The sequence below is a fragment of the Lissotriton helveticus genome, chromosome 8 (assembly GCF_964261635.1).
Source record: "Lissotriton helveticus chromosome 8, aLisHel1.1, whole genome shotgun sequence".
NCBI classification, from domain to species: Eukaryota; Metazoa; Chordata; class Amphibia; order Caudata; family Salamandridae; genus Lissotriton; species Lissotriton helveticus.
Window position 1 is genome coordinate 1541773894 of NC_136069.1, and position 17968 is coordinate 1541791861.

General features: G+C 42.7%; 18 non-coding genes across 18 annotated transcripts; all 18 read left to right on the forward strand.

Moving 5' to 3' along the window:
* The first annotated feature begins 96 nt into the window (after positions 1-96).
* TRNAL-UAG (transfer RNA leucine (anticodon UAG)) lies at positions 97-179 on the forward strand. The gene has a single exon. It is a non-coding gene; the product is annotated as a tRNA-Leu (tRNA).
* A 632-nt stretch (positions 180-811) lies between these two features.
* TRNAL-CAG (transfer RNA leucine (anticodon CAG)) lies at positions 812-894 on the forward strand. The gene has a single exon. It is a non-coding gene; the product is annotated as a tRNA-Leu (tRNA).
* A 189-nt stretch (positions 895-1083) lies between these two features.
* Positions 1084-1166, forward strand: TRNAL-AAG (transfer RNA leucine (anticodon AAG)). The gene has a single exon. It is a non-coding gene; the product is annotated as a tRNA-Leu (tRNA).
* Positions 1167-2192: 1026 nt separating this feature from the next.
* On the forward strand, positions 2193-2275 carry TRNAP-UGG (transfer RNA proline (anticodon UGG)). Its single transcript has one exon. It is a non-coding gene; the product is annotated as a tRNA-Pro (tRNA).
* Positions 2276-2907: 632 nt separating this feature from the next.
* TRNAL-CAG (transfer RNA leucine (anticodon CAG)) lies at positions 2908-2990 on the forward strand. The gene has a single exon. It is a non-coding gene; the product is annotated as a tRNA-Leu (tRNA).
* Positions 2991-3179: 189 nt separating this feature from the next.
* Positions 3180-3262, forward strand: TRNAL-AAG (transfer RNA leucine (anticodon AAG)). Its single transcript has one exon. It is a non-coding gene; the product is annotated as a tRNA-Leu (tRNA).
* A 1026-nt stretch (positions 3263-4288) lies between these two features.
* On the forward strand, positions 4289-4371 carry TRNAL-UAG (transfer RNA leucine (anticodon UAG)). Its single transcript has one exon. It is a non-coding gene; the product is annotated as a tRNA-Leu (tRNA).
* Positions 4372-5275: 904 nt separating this feature from the next.
* On the forward strand, positions 5276-5358 carry TRNAF-AAA (transfer RNA phenylalanine (anticodon AAA)). Its single transcript has one exon. It is a non-coding gene; the product is annotated as a tRNA-Phe (tRNA).
* Positions 5359-7099: 1741 nt separating this feature from the next.
* On the forward strand, positions 7100-7182 carry TRNAL-CAG (transfer RNA leucine (anticodon CAG)). The gene has a single exon. It is a non-coding gene; the product is annotated as a tRNA-Leu (tRNA).
* A 189-nt stretch (positions 7183-7371) lies between these two features.
* On the forward strand, positions 7372-7454 carry TRNAL-AAG (transfer RNA leucine (anticodon AAG)). The gene has a single exon. It is a non-coding gene; the product is annotated as a tRNA-Leu (tRNA).
* A 1741-nt stretch (positions 7455-9195) lies between these two features.
* Positions 9196-9278, forward strand: TRNAL-CAG (transfer RNA leucine (anticodon CAG)). The gene has a single exon. It is a non-coding gene; the product is annotated as a tRNA-Leu (tRNA).
* Positions 9279-9467: 189 nt separating this feature from the next.
* On the forward strand, positions 9468-9550 carry TRNAL-AAG (transfer RNA leucine (anticodon AAG)). Its single transcript has one exon. It is a non-coding gene; the product is annotated as a tRNA-Leu (tRNA).
* Positions 9551-11291: 1741 nt separating this feature from the next.
* On the forward strand, positions 11292-11374 carry TRNAL-CAG (transfer RNA leucine (anticodon CAG)). The gene has a single exon. It is a non-coding gene; the product is annotated as a tRNA-Leu (tRNA).
* A 2013-nt stretch (positions 11375-13387) lies between these two features.
* Positions 13388-13470, forward strand: TRNAL-CAG (transfer RNA leucine (anticodon CAG)). The gene has a single exon. It is a non-coding gene; the product is annotated as a tRNA-Leu (tRNA).
* A 189-nt stretch (positions 13471-13659) lies between these two features.
* TRNAL-AAG (transfer RNA leucine (anticodon AAG)) lies at positions 13660-13742 on the forward strand. The gene has a single exon. It is a non-coding gene; the product is annotated as a tRNA-Leu (tRNA).
* Positions 13743-14767: 1025 nt separating this feature from the next.
* TRNAL-UAG (transfer RNA leucine (anticodon UAG)) lies at positions 14768-14855 on the forward strand. The gene has a single exon. It is a non-coding gene; the product is annotated as a tRNA-Leu (tRNA).
* Positions 14856-16862: 2007 nt separating this feature from the next.
* TRNAL-UAG (transfer RNA leucine (anticodon UAG)) lies at positions 16863-16945 on the forward strand. Its single transcript has one exon. It is a non-coding gene; the product is annotated as a tRNA-Leu (tRNA).
* A 904-nt stretch (positions 16946-17849) lies between these two features.
* On the forward strand, positions 17850-17932 carry TRNAL-AAG (transfer RNA leucine (anticodon AAG)). The gene has a single exon. It is a non-coding gene; the product is annotated as a tRNA-Leu (tRNA).
* The last annotated feature ends 36 nt before the right edge of the window (positions 17933-17968 follow it).

Here is a 17968-nt window from a genome sequence, read left to right on the forward strand (position 1 = left end):
AGTTGCACCTTGTGTTTGAAGGTTGAAATTATTTCAAACTTGCATGGACGCAGAAATTTCTGAGTGACTTTTATACATTTCTTAGGACTCTCTACTGTCAGGATGGCCGAGTGGTCTAAGGCGCTGTGTTTAGGCCGCAGTCTCCTCTGGAGGCGTGGGTTCGAATCCCACTTCTGACATGACTTTTGGAGATATAATCTTCTTCATCAGGATAACATCTGATGGAAGTTGCATCTGTTCGTCTTCACCTGGGACGTTATTCCGTCCTCGTCTAGTCAAGAGAGCTTGGGTTTCTCATATATTTCTGTTGTACAAAGTCTTGCTGATAAAGTGCAATCCTTACCAAATGAGCTTAGGACCCATGTAAGAGCTCATCTAGAAGAGTCACGCTCTTGTATTCCCTGGCCAGACAGGCCATGCAAATTTGGAAGAATGCCAAGCACCTGGTAGACAGCTGTACTCCAGCACACTTACAGCAATGTCCTCAGGGCTGTGATCAGGGGCTGCTTAGATTTGCGTATTCCACCCTATTTTGTGACATTGAGCTCCCTTGTTGAATTTGCTTTAGTCAGCCAAGATGTGGCTGTTGACTCAATTTCAAAGCAGCTTTGGGCCGTTCAAGTGGCTGGTGAATAGCACTTTCTCTTTGTACGCTTTAAAGGTCTAAAGAGTTCTTCATAGGTACTGCTCTGTATGGATTGTTCAAAGATCTGTTGGAAATGCTTATAATGGGATAAATAAATTGAGGGCATGCCTTTTCGGTACCAAACTTGCATGGCTGTCTGGCTTGTGGAAGGTGCTGCAAATGCAAGTCAGGATGGCTGAGTGGTCTAAGGCGCTGCGTTCAGGACGCAGTCTCTTCTGGAGGCGTGGGTTCAAATCCCACTTCTGACAAACCTGTGTTTAATCTTCTTTTTTCTTGAGGGAGAAAATCAGATCATTTCCCTCACATGGGCTTATATGGTTGTCTTTTTTGAAAAGTGCAGTGAGTTTTTTTCTTGCTATAGCCACTTATGGCCTAAGATGTGTGTTTTTTTTGTTCACACTATCTTTCTCACTATGTAGATGGACAAGCAACATGTGGTCAGGATGGCCGAGTGGTCTAAGGCGCTGCGTTAAGGCCGCAGTCTCTCCTGGAGGCGTGGGTTCGAATCCCACTTCTGACAAAACTTTAAGTCCATTTTGTCTCTGCGTTCCTTCAGAATCTCAGCTAAAAATTGGCAGTGCATATAATATCTGAATAAGTACCAAACTTCAGTTTCAACTGCAAATGAATTTGCCCAATTCTGTCTTCAAGCTCGTATAATATTCTTCTAGCACTAGTGGTGTTTTTTGTGTTTTTTGGGGGGTGCCTAAAAAATCCCTTTTATTGAAGAAATGGCTTACATTCAGTCTTGTGATATTTTTGGTTTCCAATAAGTAGATTTTTAATTTTATGTAACCTCATTTTCTAATGATCCATTCAAGAGATGTTTCCACTATGAAATGAAGAGCAAGGGGAAAGAGCACAAATGATAGAGCCAGTGAGTGAGATGGGGTGTTGAGGAAGGAGAGAATGAAACAAAGACAGAGTGAGTGAACGGCAGGTAGGCATAGAAGAGGAGACTAGAAGTGAAGGTGACTTGCTTTTCCCTGCTCTTGACCTCCCACCCATCTCAAACCAATCACAAACATACCTTCTATGCAACGTTGGTATGCAGAACTTCACTCCTCAGCCAGTGAGGGTGAGTCCCAAGCCAGGGGCTAGAGAGCAAAAGAATGGATGTGCTCAGACGTTCCTTGCTAGGGACAGTTGATCTGAAACAAGGCCTTCTCTCTTGTTTCCAGCAAGGATCTAGAAATTCTGCATGAATCTGCAAGGCACATTGACAGCATAAATTTGCATAAACTGCCCCACCTTCTGCCTTCCTACTTCCTGAGCAGTAGTTGTTTGTGTATAAAGAGAGAAGTCGCAGGCAAGATAATTTTGTGAGTAGGATACAGAACCCTAAATAGCTGGTGAGAGGTATAAGTTATTCTAAAAGCATAAAAACAGTACACATGTGAAATGAAATGCTTTCATATGTGATCTTCTGTGTTTATTGTCCTGTGCAAAAAGTTGCACCTTGTGTTTGAAGGTTGAAATTATTTCAAGCTTGCATGGACACAGAAATTTCTGAGTGACTTTTATACATTTCTTAGGACTCTTCACTGTCAGGATGGCCGAGTGGTCTAAGGCGCTGTGTTTGGGCTGCAGTCTCCTCTGGAGGCGTGGGTTCGAATCCCACTTCTGAAATGACTTTTGGAGATATAATCTTCTACATCAGGATAACATCTGATGGAAGTTGCATCTGTTCGTCTTCACCAGGGACGTTATTCCGTCCTCGTCTAGTCAAGAGAGCTTGGGTTTCTCATATATTTCTGTTGTACAAAGTCTTGCTGATAAAGTGCAATCCTTACCAAATGAGCTTAGGACCCATGTAAGAGCTCATCTAGAAGAGTCATGCTCTTGTATTCCCTGGCCAGACAGGCCATGCAAATTTGGAAGAATGCCAAGCACCTGGTAGACAGCTGTACTCCAGCACACTTACAGCAATGTCCTCAGGGCTGTGATCAGGGGCTGCTTAGATTTGCGTATTCCACCCTATGTTGTGACATTGAGCTCCCTTGTTGAATTTGCTTTAGTCAGCCAAGATGTGGCTGTTGACTCAATTTCAAAGCAGCTTTGGGCCGTTCAAGTGGCTGGTGAATAGCACTTTCTCTTTGTACGCTTTAAAGACCTAAAGAGTTCTTCATAGGTACTGCTCTGTATGGATTGTTCAAAGATCTGTTGGAAATGATTATAATGGGATAAATAAATTGAGGGCATGCCTTTTCGGTACCAAACTTGCATGGCTGTCTGGCTTGTGGAAGGTGCTGCAAATGCAAGTCAGGATGGCCAAGTGGTCTAAGGCTCTGCGTTCAGGTCGCAGTCTCTTCTGGAGGTGTGGGTTCAAATCCCACTTCTGACAAACCTGTGTTTAATCTTCTTTTTTCTTGAGGGAGAAAATCAGATCATTTCCCTCACATGGGCTTATATGGTTGTCTTTTTGGAAAAGTGCAGTGAGTTTTTTTCTTGCTATAGCCACTTATGGCCTAAGATGTGTGTTTTTTTTGTTCACACTATCTTTCTCACTATGTAGATGGACAAGCAACATGTGGTCAGGATGGCCGAGTGGTCTAAGGCGCTGCGTTAAGGCTGCAGACTCTCCTGGAGGCGTGGGTTCGAATCCCACTTCTGACAAAACTGTAAGTCCATTTTGTCTCTGCGTTCCTTCAGAATCTCAGCTAAAAATTGGCAGTGCATATAATATCTGAATAAGTACCAAACTTCAGTTTCAACTGCAAATGAATTTGCCCAATTCTGTCTTCAAGCTCTTATAATATTCTTCTAGCACTAGTGGTGTTTTATGTGTTTTTTGGGGGGTGCCTAAAAAATCCCTTTTATTGAAGAAATGGCTTACATTCAGTCTTGTGATATTTTTGGTTTCCAATAAGTAGATTTTTAATTTTATGTAACCTCATTTTCTAATGATCCATTCAAGAGATGTTTCCACTATGAAATGAAGAGCAAGGGGAAAGAGCACAAATGATAGAGTGAGTGAGTGAGATGGGGTGTTGAGGAAGGAGAGAATGAAACAAAGACAGAGTGAGTGAACGGCAGGTAGGCATAGAAGAGGAGACTAGAAGTGAAAGTGACTTGCTTTTCCCTGCTCTTGACCTCCCACCCATCTCAAACCAATCACAAACATACCTTCTATGCAACGTTGGTATGCAGAACTTCACTCCTCAGCCAGTGAGTGTGAGTTCCAAGCCAGGGGCTAGAGAGCAAAAGAATGGATGTGCTTAGACGTTCCTTGCTAGGGACAGTTGATCTGAAACAAGGCCTGCTCTCTTGTTTCCAGCAAAGATCTAGAAATTCTGCATTAATGTGCAAGGCACATTGACAGCATAAATTTGCATAAACTGCCCCACATTCTGCCTTCCTACTTCCTGAGCAGTAGTTGTTTGTGTATAGAGAGAAAGGTCGCAGGCAAGGTAATTTTGTGAGTAGGATACAGAACCCTAAATAGCTGGTGAGAGGTATAAGTTATTCTAAAAGCATAAAAACAGTACACCTGTGAAATGAAATGCTTTCATATGTGATCTTCTGTGTTTATTGTCCTGTGCAAAAAGTTGCACCTTGTGTTTGAAGGTTGAAATTATTTCAAGCTTGCATGGACGCAGAAATTTCTGAGTGACTTTTATACATTTCTTAGGACTTTTCACTGTCAGGATGGCCGAGTGGTCTAAGGCGCTGTGTTTAGGCCACAGTCTCCTCTGGAGGCGTGGGTTCGAATCCCACTTCTGAAATTACTTTTGGAGATATAATCTTCTTCATCAGGATAACATCTGATGGAAGTTGCTTCTGTTCGTCTTCACCTGGGACGTTATTCTGTCCTCGTCTAGTCAAGAGAGCTTGGGTTTCTCATATATTTCTGTTGTACAAAGTCTTGCTGATAAAGTGCAATCCTTACCAAATGAGCTTATGACCCATGTAAGAGCTCATCTAGAAGAGTCATTCTCTTGTATTCCCTGGCCAGACAGGCCATACAAATTTGGAAGAATGCCAAGCACCTGGTAGACAGCTGGACTCCAGCACACTTACAGCAATTTCCTCAGGGCAGTGATCAGGGGCTGCTTAGATTTGCGAATTCCACCCTATATTGTGACATTGAGATCCCTTGTTGAATTTGCTTTAGTCAGCCAAGATGTGGCTATTGACTCAATTTCAAAGCAGCTTTGGGCCGTTCAAGTGGCTGGTGAATAGCACTTTCTCTTTGTACTCATTAAAGGTCTAAAGAGTTCTTCATAGGTACTGCTCTGTATGGATTGTTCAAAGATCTGTTGGAAATGCTTATAATGGGATAAATAAATTGAGGGCATGCCTTTTCGGTACCCCACTTGCATGGCTGTCTGGCTTGTGGAAGGTTCTGCAAATGCAAGTCAGGATGGCCGAGTAGTCTAAGGCACTGCGTTCAGGTCGCAGTCTCTACTGGAGGCGTGGGTTCAAATCCCACTTCTGACAAACATGTGTTTAATCTTCTTTTTTCTTGAGGGAGAAAATCAGATCATTTCCCTCACATGGGCTTATATGGTTGTCTTTTTGGAAAAGTGCAGTGAGTTTTTTTCTTGCTATAGCCACTCATGGCCTAAGATGTGTGTTTTTTTTGTTCACACTATCTTTCTCACTATGTAGATGAACAAGCAACATGTGGTCAGGATGGCCGAGTGGTCTAAGGCGCTGCGTTAAAGCCGCAGACTCTCCTGGAGGTGTGGGTTCGAATCCCACTTCTGACAAAACTTTAAGTCCATTTTGTCTCTGCGTTCCTTCAGAATCTCAGCTAAAAATTGGCAGTGCATATAATATCTGAATAAGTACCAAACTTCAGTTTCAACTGCAAATGAATTTGCCCAATTCTGTCTTCAAGCTCGTATAATATTCTTCTAGCACTAGTGGTGTTTTATGTGTTTTTTGGGGGGTGCCTAAAAAATCCCTTTTATTGAAGAAATGGCTTACATTCAGTCTTGTGATATTTTTGGTTTCCAATAAGTAGATTTTTAATTTTATGTAACCTCATTTTCTAATGATCCATTCAAGAGATGTTTCCACTATGAAATGAAGAGCAAGGGGAAAGAGCACAAATGATAGAGCCAGTCAGTGAGATGGGGTGTTGAGGAAGGAGAGAATGAAACAAAGACAGAGTGAGTGAACGGCAGGTAGGCATAGAAGAGGAGACTAGAAGTGAAGGTGACTTGCTTTTCCCTGCTCTTGACCTCCCACCCATCTCAAACCAATCACAAACATACCTTCTATGCAATGTTGGTATGCAGAACTTCACTCCTCAGCCAGTGAGGGTGAGTCCCAAGCCAGGGGCTAGAGAGCAAAAGAATGGATGTGCTCAGACGTTCCTTGCTAGGGACAGTTGATCTGAAACAAGGCCTGCTCTCTTGTTTCCAGCAAGGATCTAGAAATTCTGCATGAATCTGCAAGGCACATTGACAGCATAAATTTGCATAAACTGCCCCACCTTCTGCCTTCCTACTTCCTGAGCAGTAGTTGTTTGTGTATAAAGAGAGAGGTCGCAGGCAAGATAATTTTGTGAGTAGGATACAGAACCCTAAATAGCTGGTGAGAGGTATAAGTTATTCTAAAAGCATAAAAACAGTACACCTGTGAAATGAAATGCTTTCATATGTGATCTTCTGTGTTTATTGTCCTGTGCAAAAAGTTGCACCTTGTGTTTGAAGGTTGAAATTATTTCAAGCTTGCATGGACGCAGAAATTTCTGAGTGACTTTTATACATTTCTTAGGACTCTTCACTGTCAGGATGGCCGAGTGGACTAAGGCGCTGTGTTTAGGCTGCAGTCTCCTCTGGAGGCGTGGGTTCGAATCCCACTTCTGAAATTACTTTTGGAGATATAATCTTCTTCATCAGGATAACATCTGATGGAAGTTGCATCTGTTCGTCTTCACCTGGGACGTTATTCCGTCCTCGTCTAGTCAAGAGAGCTTGGGTTTCTCATATATTTCTGTTGTACAAAGTCTTGCTGATAAAGTGCAATCCTTACCAAATGAGCTTATGACCCATGTAAGAGCTCATCTAGAAGAGTCATTCTCTTGTATTCCCTGGCCAGACAGGCCATACAAATTTGGAAGAATGCCAAGCACCTGGTAGACAGCTGGACTCCAGCACACTTACAGCAATTTCCTCAGGGCAGTGATCAGGGGCTGCTTAGATTTGCGAATTCCACCCTATGTTGTGACATTGAGATCCCTTGTTGAATTTGCTTTAGTCAGCCAAGATGTGGCTATTGACTCAATTTCAAAGCAGCTTTGGGCCGTTCAAGTGGCTGGTGAATAGCACTTTCTCTTTGTACTCATTAAAGGTCTAAAGAGTTCTTCATAGGTACTGCTCTGTATGGATTGTTCAAAGATCTGTTGGAAATGCTTATAATGGGATAAATAAATTGAGGGCATGCCTTTTCGGTACCCCACTTGCATGGCTGTCTGGCTTGTGGAAGGTGCTGCAAATGCAAGTCAGGATGGCCGAGTGGTCTAAAGCGCTGCGTTCAGGTCGCAGTCTCTTCTGGAGGCGTGGGTTCAAATCCCACTTCTGACAAACATGTGTTTAATCTTCTTTTTTCTTGAGGGAGAAAATCAGATCATTTCCCTCACATGGGCTTATATGGTTGTCTTTTTGGAAAAGTGCAGTTAGTTTTTTTCTTGCTATAGCCACTCATGGCCTAAGATGTGTGTTTTTTTTGTTCACACTATCTTTCTCACTATGTAGATGAGCAAGCAACATGTGGTCAGGATGGCCGAGTGGTCTAAGGCGCTGCGTTAAGGCTGCAGTCTCTCCTGGAGGCGTGGGTTCGAATCCCACTTCTGACAAAACTTTAAGTCTATTTTGTCTCTGCGTTCCTTCAGAATCTCAGCTAAAAATTGGAAGTGCATATAATATCTGAATAAGTATCAAACTTCAGTTTCAACTGCAAATGAATTTGCCCAATTCTGTCTTCAAGCTCGTATAATATTCTTCTAGCACTAGTGGTGTTTTATGTGTTTTTTGGGGGGTGCGTAAAAAATCCCTTTTATTGAAGAAATGGCTTACATTCAGTCTTGTGATATTTTTGGTTTCCAATAAGTAGATTTTTAATTTTATGTAACCTCATTTTCGAATGATCCATTCAAGAGATGTTTCCACTATGAAATGAAGAGCAAGGGGAAAGAGCACAAATGATAGAGCCAGTCAGTGAGATGGGGTGTTGAGGAAGGAGAGAATGAAACAAAGACAGAGTGAGTGAACGGCAGGTAGGCATAGAAGAGGAGACTAGAAGTGAAGGTGACTTGCTTTTCCCTGCTCTTGACCTCCCACCCATCTCAAACCAATCACAAACATACCTTCTATGCAACGTTGGTATGTAGAACTTCACTCCTCAGCCAGTGAGGGTGAGTCCCAAGCCAGGGGCTAGAGAGCAAAAGAATGGATGTGCTCAGACGTTCCTTGCTAGGGACAGTTGATCTGAAACAAGGCCTGCTCTCTTGTTTCCAGCAAGGATCTAGAAATTCTGCATGAATCTGCAAGGCACATTGACAGCATAAATTTGCATAAACTGCCCCACCTTCTGCCTTCCTACTTCCTCAGCAGTAGTTGTTTGTGTATAAAGAGAGAGGTCGCAGGCAAGATAATTTTGTGAGTAGGATACAGAACCCTAAATAGCTGGTGAGAGGTATAAGTTATTCTAAAAGCATAAAAACAGTACACCTGTGAAATGAAATGCTTTCATATGTGATCTTCTGTGTTTATTGTCCTGTGCAAAAAGTTGCACCTTGTGTTTGAAGGTTGAAATTATTTCAAGCTTGCATGGACGCAGAAATTTCTGAGTGACTTTTATACATTTCTTAGGACTCTTCACTGTCAGGATGGCCGAGTGGACTAAGGCGCTGTGTTTAGGCTGCAGTCTCCTCAGGAGGCGTGGGTTCGAATCCCACTTCTGAAATGACTTTTGGAGATATAATCTTCTTCATCAGGATAACATCTGATGGAAGTTGCATCTGTTCGTCTTCACCTGGGACGTTATTCCGTCCTCGTCTAGTCAAGAGAGCTTGGGTTTCTCATATATTTCTGTTGTACAAAGTCTTGCTGATAAAGTGCAATCCTTACCAAATGAGCTTAGGACCCATGTAAGAGCTCATCTAGAAGAGTCATGCTCTTGTATTCCCTGGCCAGACAGGCCATGCAAATTTGGAAGAATGCCAAGCACCTGGTAGACAGCTGTACTCCAGCACACTTACAGCAATGTCCTTAGGGCTGTGATCAGGGGCTGCTTAGATTTGCGTATTCCACCCTATGTTGTGACATTGAGCTCCCTTGTTGAATTTGCTTTAGTCAGCCAAGATGTGGCTGTTGACTCAATTTCAAAGTAGCTTTGGGCCGTTCAAGTGGCTGGTGAATAGCACTTTCTCTTTGTACGCTTTAAAGGTCTAAAGAGTTCTTCATAGGTACTGCTCTGTATGGATTGTTCAAAGATCTGTTGGAAATGCTTATAATGGGATAAATAAATTGAGGGCATGCCTTTTCGGTACCCCACTTGCATGGCTGTCTGGCTTGTGGAAGGTGCTGCAAATGCAAGTCAGGATGGCCGAGTGGTCTAAGGCGCTGTGTTCAGGTCGCAGTCTCTTCTGGAGGCGTGGGTTCAAATCCCACTTCTGACAAACGTGTGTTTAATCTTCTTTTTTCTTGAGGGAGAAAATCAGATCATTTCCCTCACATTGGCTTATATGGTTGTCTTTTTGGAAAAGTGCAGTGAGTTTTTTTCTTGCTATAGCCACTTATGGCCTAAAATGTGTGTTTTTTTTGTTCACACTATCTTTCTCACTATGTAGATGGACAAGCAGCATGTGGTCAGGATGGCCGAGTGGTCTAAGGCGCTGCGTTAAGGCCGCAGTCTCTCCTGGAGGCGTGGGTTCGAATCCCACTTCTGACAAAACTTTAAGTCCATTTTGTCTCTGCGTTCCTTCAGAATCTCAGCTAAAAATTGGCAGTGCATAAAATATCTGAATAAGTACCAAACTTCAGTTTCAACTGCAAATGAATTTGCCCAATTCTGTCTTCAAGCTCTTATAATATTCTTCTAGCACTAGTGGTGTTTTATGTGTTTTTTGGGGGGTGCCTAAAAAATCCCTTTTATTGAAGAAATGGCTTACATTCAGTCTTGTGATATTTTTGGTTTCCAATAAGTAGATTTTAAATTTTATGTAACCTCATTTTCTAATGATCCATTCAAGAGATGTTTCCACTATGAAATGAAGAGCAAGGGGAAAGAGCACAAATGATAGAGCCAGTCAGTGAGATGGGGTGTTGAGGAAGAAGAGAATGAAACAAAGACAGATTGAGTGAACGGCAGGTAGGCATAGAAGAGGAGACTAGAAGTGAAGGTGACTTGCTTTTCCCTGCTCTTGACCTCCCACCCATCTCAAACCAATCACAAACATACCTTCTATGCAACGTTGGTATGCAGAACTTCACTCCTCAGCCAGTGAGGGTGAGTCCCAAGCCAGGGGCTAGAGAGCAAAAGAATGGATGTGCTCAGACGTTCCTTGCTAGGGACAGTTGATCTGAAACAAGGCCTGCTCTCTTGTTTCCAGCAAGGATCTAGAAATTCTGCATGAATCTGCAAGGCACATTGACAGCATAAATTTGCATAAACTGCCCCACCTTCTGCCTTCCTACTTCCTCAGCAGTAGTTGTTTGTGTATAAAGAGAGAGGTCGCAGGCAAGATAATTTTGTGAGTAGGATACAGAACCCTAAATAGCTGGTGAGAGGTATAAGTTATTCTAAAAGCATAAAAACAGTACACCTGTGAAATGAAATGCTTTCATATGTGATCTTCTGTGTTTATTGTCCTGTGCAAAAAGTTGCACCTTGTGTTTGAAGGTTGAAATTATTTCAAGCTTGCATGGACGCAGAAATTTCTGAGTGACTTTTATACATTTCTTAGGACTCTTCACTGTCAGGATGGCCGAGTGGACTAAGGCGCTGTGTTTAGGCTGCAGTTTCCTCAGGAGGCGTGGGTTCGAATCCCACTTCTGAAATGACTTTTGGAGATATAATCTTCTTCATCAGGATAACATCTGATGGAAGTTGCATCTGTTCGTCTTCACCTGGGACGTTATTCCGTCCTCGTCTAGTCAAGAGAGCTTGGGTTTCTCATATATTTCTGTTGTACAAAGTCTTGCTGATGAAGTGCAATCCTTACCAAATGAGCTTATGACCCATGTAAGAGCTCATCTAGAAGAGTCATTCTCTTGTATTCCCCGGCCAGACAGGCCATACACATTTGGAAGAATGCCAAGCACCTGGTAGACAACTGGACTCCAGCACACTTACAGCAATTTCCTCAGGGCAGTGATCAGGGGCTACTTAGATTTGCGAATTCCACCCTATGTTGTGACATTGAGATCCCTTGTTGAATTTGCTTTAGTCAGCCAAGATGTGCCTATTGACTCAATTTCAAAGCAGCTTTGGGCCGTTCAAGTGGCTGGTGAATAGCACTTTCTCTTTGTACTCATTAAAGGTCTAAAGAGTTCTTCATAGGTACTGCTCTGTATGGATTGTTCAAAGATCTGTTGGAAATGCTTATAATGGGATAAATAAATTGAGGGCATGCCTTTTCGGTACCCCACTTGCATGGCTGTCTGGCTTGTGGAAGGTGCTGCAAATGCAAGTCAGGATGGCCGAGTGGTCTAAGGCGCTGCGTTCAGGTTGCAGTCTCTTCTGGAGGTGTGGGTTCAAATCCCACTTCTGACAAACCTGTGTTTAATCTTCTTTTTTCTTGAGGGAGAAAATCAGATCATTTCCCTCACATGGGCTTATATGGTTGTCTTTTTGGAAAAGTGCAGTGAGTTTTTTTCTTGCTATAGCCACTCATGGCCTAAGATGTGTGTTTTTTTTGTTCACACTATCTTTCTCACTATGTAGATGAACAAGCAACATGTGGTCAGGATGGCCGAGTGGTCTAAGGTGCTGCGTTAAGGCTGCAGTCTCTCCTGGAGGTGTGGGTTCGAATACCACTTCTGACAAAACTTTAAGTCCATTTTGTCTCTGCGTTCCTTCAGAATCTCAGCTAAAAATTGGCAGTGCATATAATATCTGAATAAGTACCAAACTTCAGTTTCAACTGCAAATGAATTCGCCCAATTCTGTCTTCAAGCTCGTATAATATTCTTCTAGCACTAGTGGTGTTTTATGTGTTTTTTGGGGGGTGCCTAAAAAATTCCCTTTTATTGAAGAAATGGCTTACATTCAGTCTTGTGATATTTTTGGTTTCCAATAAGTAGATTTTTAATTTTATGTAACCTCATTTTCTAATGATCCATTCAAGAGATGTTTCCACTATGAAATGAAGAGCAAGGGGAAAGAGCACAAATGATAGAGCCAGTGAGTGAGATGGGGTGTTGAGGAAGGAGAGAATGAAACAAAGACAGAGTGAGTGAACGGCAGGTAGGCATAGAAGAGGAGACTAGAAGTGAAGGTGACTTGCTTTTCCCTGCTCTTGACCTCCCACCCATCTCAAACCAATCACAAACATACCTTCTATGCAACGTTGGTATGCAGAACTTCACTCCTCAGCCAGTGAGGGTGAGTCCCAAGCCAGGGGCTAGAGAGCAAAAGAATGGATGTGCTCAGACGTTCCTTGCTAGGACAGTTGATCTGAAACAAGGCCTGCTCTCTTGTTTCCAGCAAGGATCTAGAAATTCTGCATGAATCTGCAAGGCACATTGACAGCATAAATTTGCATAAACTGCCCCACCTTCTGCCTTCCTACTTCCTGAGCAGTAGTTGTTTGTGTATAAAGAGAGAGGTCGCAGGCAAGGTAATTTTGTGAGTAGGATACAGAACCCTAAATAGCTGGTGAGAGGTATAAGTTATTCTAAAAGCATAAAAACAGTACACCTGTGAAATGAAATGCTTTCATATGTAATCTTCTGTGTTTATTGTCCTGTGCAAAAAGTTGCACCTTGTGTTTGAAGGTTGAAATTATTTCCAGCTTGCATGGATGCAGAAATTTCTGAGTGACTTTTATACATTTCTTAAGACTCTCCACTGTCAGGATGGCCGAGTGGTCTAAGGTGCTGTGTTTAGGCTGCAGTCTCCTCTGGAGGCGTGGGTTCGAATCCCACTACTGAAATGACTTTTGGAGATATAATCTTCTTCATAAGGATAACATCTGATGGAAGTTGCATCTGTTCGTCTTCACCTGGGATGTTATTCCGTCCTCGTCTAGTCAAGAGAGCCTGGGTTTCTCATATATTTCTGTTGTACAAAGTCTTGCTGATAAAGTGCAATCCTTACCAATTGAGCTTAGGACCCATGTAAGAGCTCATCTAGAAGAGTCATGCTCTTGTATTCCCTGGCCAGACAGGCCATGCAAATTTGGAAGAATGCCAAGCACCTGGTAGACAGCTGTACTCCAGCACACTTACAGCAATGTCCTCAGGGCTGTGATCAGGGGCTGCTTAGATTTGCGTATTCCACCCTATGTTGTGACATTGAGCTCCCTTGTTGAATTTGCTTTAGTCAGCCAAGATGTGGCTGTTGACTCAATTTCAAAGCAGCTTTGCGCCGTTCAAGTGGCTGGTGAATAGCACTTTCTCTTTGTACTCATTAAAGGTCTAAAGAGTTCTTCATAGGTACTGCTCTGTATGGATTGTTCAAAGATCTGTTGGAAATGCTTATAATGGGATAAATAAATTGAGGGCATGCCTTTTCGGTACCCCACTTGCATGGCTGTCTGGCTTGTGGAAGGTGCTGCAAATGCAAGTCAGGATGGCCGAGTGGTCTAAGGCGCTGCGTTCAGGTCGCAGTCTCTTCTGGAGGCGTGGGTTCAAATCCCACTTCTGACAAACCTGTGTTTAATCTTCTTTTTTCTTGAGGGAGCAAATCAGATCATTTCCCTCACATGGGCTTATATGGTTGTCTTTTTGGAAAAGTGCAGTGAGTTTTTTTCTTGCTATAGCCACTCATGGCCTAAGATGTGTGTTTTTTTTGTTCACACTATCTTTCTCACTATGTAGATGAACAAGCAACATGTGGTCAGGATGGCCGAGTGGTCTAAGGTGCTGCGTTAAGGCCGCAGTCTCTCCTGGAGGCGTGGGTTCGAATCCTACTTCTGACAAAACTTTAAGTCCATTTTGTCTCTGCGTTCCTTCAGAATCTCAGCTAAAAATTGGCAGTGCATATAATATCTGAATAAGTACCAAACTTCAGTTTCAACTGCAAATGAATTTGCCCAATTCTGTCTTCAAGCTCGTATAATATTCTTCTACCACTAGTGGTGTTTTATGTGTTTTTTGGGGGTGCCTAAAAAATCCCTTTTATTGAAGAAATGGCTTACATTCAGTCTTGTGATATTTTTGGTTTCCAATAAGTAGATTTTCAATTTTATGTAACCTCATTTTCTAATGATCCATTCAAGAGATGTTTCCACTATGAAATGAAGAGCAAGGGGAAAGAGCACAAATGATAGAGCCAGTGAGTGAGATGGGGTGTTGAGGAAGGAGAGAATGAAACAAAGACAGAGTGAGTGAACGGCAGGTAGGCATAGAAGAGGAGACTAGAAGTGAAGGTGACTTGCTTTTCCCTGCTCTTGACCTCCCACCCATCTCAAACCAATCATAAACATACCTTCTATGCAACGTTGGTTTGCAGAACTTCACTCCTCAGCCAGTGAGGGTGAGTCCCAAGCCAGGGGCTAGAGAGCAAAAGAATGGATGTGCTCAGACGTTCCTTGCTAGGGACAGTTGATCTGAAACAAGGCCTGCTCTCTTGTTTCCAGCAAGGATCTAGAAATTCTGCATGAATGTGCAAGGCACATTGCCAGCATAAATTTGCATAAACTGCCCCACCTTCTGCCTTCCTACTTCCTGAGCAGTAGTTGTTTGTGTATAGAGAGAAAGGTCGCAGGCAAGGTAATTTTGTGAGTAGGATACAGAACCCTAAATAGCTGGTGAGAGGTATAAGTTATTCTAAAAGCATAAAAACAGTACACCTGTGAAATGAAATGCTTTCATATGTGATCTTCTGTGTATATTGTCCTGTGCAAAAAGTTGCACCTTGTGTTTGAAGGTTGAAATTATTTCAAGCTTGCATGGACGCAGAAATTTCTGAGTGACTTTTATACATTTCTTAGGACTCTTCACTGTCAGGATGGCCGAGTGGTCTAAGGTGCTGTGTTTAGGCCGCAGTCTCCTCTGGAGGCGTGGGTTCGAATCCCACTTCTTAAATGACTTTTGGAGATATAATCTTCTTCATCAGGATAACATCTGATGGAATTTGCTTCTGTTCGTCTTCACCTGGGACGTTATTCTGTCCTCGTCTAGTCAAGAGAGCTTGAGTTTCTCATATATTTCTGTTGTACAAAGTCTTGCTGATAAAGTGCAATCCTTACCAAATGAGCTTATGACCCATGTAAGTGCTCATCTAGAAGAGTCATTCTCTTGTATTCCCTGGCCAGACAGGCCATACACATTTGGAAGAATGCCAAGCACCTGGTAGACAACTGGACTCCAGCACACTTACAGCAATTTCCTCAGGGCAGTGATCAGGGGCTACTTAGATTTGCGAATTCCACCCTATGTTGTGACATTGAGATCCCTTGTTGAATTTGCTTTAGTTAGCCAAGATGTGGCTATTGACTCAATTTCAAAGCAGCTTTGGGCCGTTCAAGTGGCTGGTGAATAGCACTTTCTCTTTGTACTCATTAAAGGTCTAAAGAGTTCTTCATAGGTACTGCTCTGTATGGATTGTTCAAAGATCTGTTGGAAATGCTTATAATGGGATAAATAAATTGAGGGCATGCCTTTTCGGTACCCCACTTGCATGGCTGTCTGGCTTGTGGAAGGTGCTGCAAATGCAAGTCAGGATGGCCGAGTGGTCTAAGGCGCTGCATTCAGGTCTCAGTCTCTTCTGGAGGCGTGGGTTCAAATCCCACTTCTGACAAACCTGTGTTTAATCTTCTTTTTTCTTGAGGGAGAAAATCAGATCATTTCCCTCACATGGGCTTATATGGTTGTCTTTTTGGAAAAGTGCAGTGAGTTTTTTTCTTGCTATAGCCACTCATGGCCTAAGATGTGTGTTTTTTTTGTTCACACTATCTTTCTCACTATGTAGATGAACAAGCAACATGTGGTCAGGATGGCCGAGTGGTCTAAGGTGCTGCATTAAGGCCGCAGTCTCTCCTGGAGGCGTGGGTTTGAATACCACTTCTGACAAAACTTTAAGTCCATTTTGTCTCTGCGTTCCTTCAGAATCTCAGCTAAAAATTGGCAGTGCATATAATATCTGAATAAGTACCAAACTTCAGTTTCAACTGCAAATGAATTCGCCCAATTCTGTCTTCAAGCTCGTATAATATTCTTCTAGCACTAGTGGAGTTTTATGTGTTTTTTGGGGGGTGCCTAAAAAATCCCTTTTATTGAAGAAATGGCTTACATTCAGTCTTGTGATATTTTTGGTTTCCAATAAGTAGATTTTTTATTTTATGTAACCTCATTTTCTAATGATCCATTCAAGAGATGTTTCCACTATGAAATGAAGAGCAAGGGGAAAGAGCACAAATGATAGAGCCAGTGAGTGAGATGGGGTGTTGAGGAAGGAGAGAATGAAACAAAGACAGAGTGAGTGAACGGCAGGTAGGCATAGAAGAGGAGACTAGAAGTGAAGGTGACTTGCTTTTCCCTGCTCTTGACCTCCCACCCATCTCAAGCCAATCACAAACATACCTTCTATGCAACGTTGGTATGCAGAACTTCACTCCTCAGCCAGTCAGGGTGAGTCCCAAGCCAGGGGCTAGAGAGCAAAAGAATGGATGTGCTCAGACGTTCCTTGCTAGGACAGTTGATCTGAAACAAGGCCTGCTCTCTTGTTTCCAGCAAGGATCTAGAAATTCTGCATGAATGTGCAAGGCACATTGCCAGAATAAATTTGCATAAACTGCCCCACCTTCTGCCTTCCTACTTCCTGAGCAGTAGTTGTTTGTGTATAAAGAGAGAGGTCGCAGGCAAGGTAATTTTGTGAGTAGGATACAGAACCCTAAATAGCTGGTGAGAGGTATAAGTTATTGTAAAAGCATAAAAACAGTTCACCTGTGAAATGAAATGCTTTCATATGTGATCTTCTGTGTTTATTGTCCTGTGCAAAAAGTTGCACCTTGTGTTTGAAGGTTGAAATTATTTCAAGCTTGCATGGACGCAGACATTTCAGAGTGACTTTTATACATTTCTTAGGACTCTTCACTGTCAGGATGGCCGAGTGGTCTAAGGCGCTGTGTTTAGGCCGCAGTCTCCTCTGGAGGCGTGGGTTCGAATCCCACTTCTGACATGACTTTTGGAGATATAATCTTCTTCATCAGGATAAAATCTGATGGAAGTTGCTTCTGTTCGTCTTCACCTGGGACGTTATTCCGTCCTCGTCTAGTCAAGAGAGCTTGGGTTTCTCATATATTTCTGTTGTACAAAGTCTTGCTGATAAAGTGCAATCCTTACCAAATGAGCTTAGGACCCATGTAAGAGCTCATCTAGAAGAGTCATTCTCTTGTATTCCCTGGCCAGACAGGCCATACAAATTTGGAAGAATGCCAAGCACCTGGTAGACAGCTGGACTCCAGCACACTTACAGCAATTTCCTCAGGGCAGTGATCAGGGGCTGCTTAGATTTGCGAATTCCACCCTATGTTGTGACATTGAGATCCCTTGTTGAATTTGCTTTAGTCAGCCAAGATGTGGCTGTTGACTCAATTTCAAAGCAGCTTTGGGCCGTTCAAGTGGCTGGTGAATAGCACTTTCTCTTTGTACGCTTTAAAGGTCTAAAGAGTTCTTCATAGGTACTGCTCTGTATGGATTGTTCGAAGATCTGTTGGAAATGCTTATAATGGGATAAATAAATTGAGGGCATGCCTTTTCGGTACCAAACTTGCATGGCTGTCTGGCTTGTGGAAGGTGCTGCAAATGCAAGTCAGGATGGCCGAGTGGTCTAAGGCACTGCGTTCAGGTCGCAGTCTCTTCTGGAGGCGTGGATTCAAATCCCACTTCTGACAAACCTGTGTTTAATCTTCATTTTTCTTGAGGGAGAAAATCAGATAATTTCCCTCACATGGGCTTATATGGTTGTCTTTTTGGAAAAGTGCAGTGAGTTTTTTTCTTGCTATAGCCACTTATGGCCTAAGATGTGTGTTTTTTTTGTTCACACTATATTTCTCACTATGTAGATGGACGAGCAACATGTGGTCAGGATGGCCGAGTGGTCTAAGGCGCTGCGTTAAGGCCGCAGTCTCTCCTGGAGGCGTGGGTTTGAATCCCACTTCTGACAAAACTTTAAGTCCATTTTGTCTCTGCGTTCCTTCAG